Raw genomic sequence first — 3,350 nt, forward strand, 5'->3', positions numbered from 1 at the left:
CCATCTCTACTGCCCAGAGAGGTGGGGCCAGCACTCCATAGTGCCTCAGCCACTGAGGGGTGGGACCAGCTCTGCACAGCCCTTCATGGATATCAACATAGTCCCAGAAAGCAGCCCAGGCCACAGACATCTGCATGGTTTTAAGAGGTAGTATGAGCCAGGGACATCGACACTAACCCCTGCTGCTGCATATGACTAGGGACACAGACATGGTCCTCAGAGGAAGCATGGGCTGGGACTCCACCATAGCCTCAGATGGCAGGGCAGACCACGCACAATAAGCCACTCCTCTCTACCCTTGCATCTTCAGCTCTGCCTCTCTACAAAGTACTCAAACTGTTCTATGTCTCTTTCTCTCTTGTCTTTCCACACACTTGCACATTTTAGTGGTTCCCACAGTGGGACAGGCCAAATAAGCTGGCAGGCCTCTGGGTGTCTTTCATTCACCGTCTCAATGTGGCATAGCTGCTAATGGGCTTCTGAGTGTACATATGTATGTATGTATGCATGTATATATGCATGCATGTATATATATATATGTAGGTAGGTATGTACACATGCATGTATGTATGCATACATGTATGTATGAATGCATGTATATATGTAGGTATGCATGTATGCATGCATGTGTGTATGTAGGTATGTATGTGAGCTATCAATATATGAGCAGAATAACATTTTCCATTTAATCGTTTCTCTCAGCCAATTTCAATGTTTAATTAACAGAACATGGAAGCAGCCCGGAACTGCACTCAGCACTTTGGTGAGGAACTGCAATTTTTGAATCTGAGGTCCAGACAACATTTTCTGGTCTAGAAACTTGGCTGTGAAAAGCATCACTAAAGAAATGAGTTAAAATGATTCATGGGGGAAAAAAGGACAAAGGTAAAGACCATCTAAAGGATGGGCAGGAGGAACCAGAAAGGGGACCAGAAAGGAGCAGCCTGAGACATAAGGACAGACACCATGCAGGTGTAGAGTGCCAGGGCCAAGGACAGGACACTGTGGCACGGAGAAGAGCCAATGGAGTTTGGCATGCACAGGGGTGAGGGGAAGGGCAAGCACAATCTAGAGCCTGTTAGTGTGTTAAAGACACGACTTGTCACATCACAGCGTCCTCCCACCTGTATCTTAAACAAAGGAAGAGGACCTCTTTAAATCTGGCTCTAACCCTCCCCTTCCTCTTTCCCCAATGGAGCCAACAGGCAAGACAAAGCAAACTCCAGCTCAGCACTCAAAAGCCAAGGGTGATGGGGAAGAAGGGAAGGTGTTGCAAAGGGAAAGACTGACTTCCCGTCCTGTGCTCAGACACATTATCCTTGCATCTCTATTTAGGGGGCAGAATGCCACAGTAGACTCAGGCCAGTGTCTCCATTATCTCCTGAGTTACCCATCCTTCGCTATTTGCTTCAATACTTTTTCTTCTAAAGATTCCATTGTTTCCAACGTCATCACTATTGGCCAGTCCCATGTAGACTACGAAGATCCAGGCAGAATCAGGAAGGTAATTCCAATCCCTGGAAGGTGTGCTGCGGAAGTGCCGGCTGAGCTGCCCAGACAGAACCCTGTTGCAAAAGAGAGAGCATGTTAACTGTGGCAGGCAGTCAGCCCCAGCTAGGATACTACAGGGTGAGCATTGTTGACATTCAGACCTGCTGAGACACTGGTCTCAGTGCCCCAGTCTCCAGGAACGAGACATATGGAAATCCATCCTCACACCAAACTAAGCTTATAGCCTTCTCTGGGGACGTTGCAGAACTTAAGGAGGTGGCCCAGTGGGCTGTTTGGGGGAATGAAAAACAAAGACCTTTACCTCAATCAACTTTGTGGGAGACCCCTGGGAGTTGACTACTGTGGAGATTCTCTGGCCTTGGAGCTGTCTGATCCCAATGGCTCTGCAAAGCCAGGTTGTGAAAAGGGTTCTTCAGGCTACCTGGGAAGTCTGCTCTTTCTCCAAGGGAGCTTCTTATGGCCATGGGGACTCCCTGAGATCCCAGTAAGTCAGGATCCTAAGGGTTCGTTTCTAAACATCAAAGTTAATCACAAAACATCAGTAGATAGAGTATTTAAACTACCACCTAGTCTGTAAACTAGATAGTTACAGGATTGTCTCTTGCCTTCATTGTCATGGTAACCAGCCTGCAGCTTGAGAGTACTCCTGGCAAATTTCCCAAGCATCTGGTGGGCAGAGGACATTAAAATCTGTATGTAACTGGTTTACCGAGCACTCTGAACTCAGCAGGGTGTGTGCATAAGATAATTGTATTTTTTCCAGTCTCTGCATTTATCTATGCTCTGTAGAGCCCCCCCCCCCCCCGCCTCCTAATATATGGCACAGTCCCTTAATAATATCTTGGGTAGATCCCACAACTTGCTGGTCATGTTTGTTTCTTAAAGTACAGCTCAGGATAAGTCAATCTGCAGTGGACTTAAATTGCACCCTCCCCTCTCCCTCCTTCCTATACAGCTGTAAGCTTTGTATTAGCCTCTTAGGGCTGCTGAGACAATGACAACGCTCAACAAATGGTTTGGCTTGGGACAACAGAGTGTACAGTCTTAGAACTGGGCAGCCTTGAAATAAAAAACAAAACAAAACAAAACAAACAAACAAACAAAAAAAAACAAGACATGGGCAAAGCTGTGACTCTTCATGAAGACCTAGGGAAGAATGCCTCTTGCCTCTTCCAACTTCTGTTGCTCCTGGAAATACCATAGCTTATGAAACATGGCTGCACCCTTTCCTTTCCTCTGTGTATTGTTGTCCAGAATTCCTTTATTATTAGAATAAGGATGTGGTCTCAGTAAATAAAAACCCACTCCAAAGCGGATTCGATTTTGACACAATTGCTTCTGGGAGATTCTATTTCAGAATACAATGGCATTCTGGGATGCTAGAGGCCACATCTTCAACATGTCTTTTGAGAGCACACTCTTCAGTCCCTATAAAGCTACAACTAGGAAGTAAGTTTTAGTTCTGAGCAATTTTCTGTGCTGTAGCCTGGAATCATCCAGGGATAAATGATGTGAGGAGAGTGAAGGCTAACTACTTTGTCTGTGTTACTGCTCTAGTTTATACAGACTGGTCGTGGAAGCCTTTACACCCTCTACTCTTCCAGTTGTAAACTGGTTCTTCTGGGGACACATGGATTAAGTTCTTTTGTTCTATGAGTCTTCTTGCAGTAAACCCATGATGTGAATGGTTGTTTTCACCAACCCAGGTCCTCCAGCTCTAAAACTGGAAACCAACAATATTCCAGCTCCCAGTCTCTTGCTTCAGATGTCCTGTTTTCTAGACCCAATTCCAAAGGAACAGTAAATGTTGAACTTACCACTGTGTGTGTGTGTGTGTG

At 45.7% G+C, this 3,350-nt stretch overlaps 1 non-coding gene across 1 annotated transcript; it reads right to left on the reverse strand.

Annotated features, from left to right (window-relative positions):
• Positions 1–643: 643 nt before the first annotated feature.
• On the reverse strand, positions 644–758 carry LOC115031371 (small nucleolar RNA SNORA36 family). The gene has a single exon (XR_003837012.1). It is a non-coding gene; the product is annotated as a small nucleolar RNA SNORA36 family (small nucleolar RNA).
• Positions 759–3,350: the final 2,592 nt, after the last annotated feature.

The sequence above is a fragment of the Mus caroli genome, unplaced genomic scaffold (genome assembly GCF_978045245.1).
Source record: "Mus caroli unplaced genomic scaffold, Mus_caroli_1 scaffold_7, whole genome shotgun sequence".
Lineage (NCBI taxonomy): Eukaryota > Metazoa > Chordata > Mammalia > Rodentia > Muridae > Mus > Mus caroli.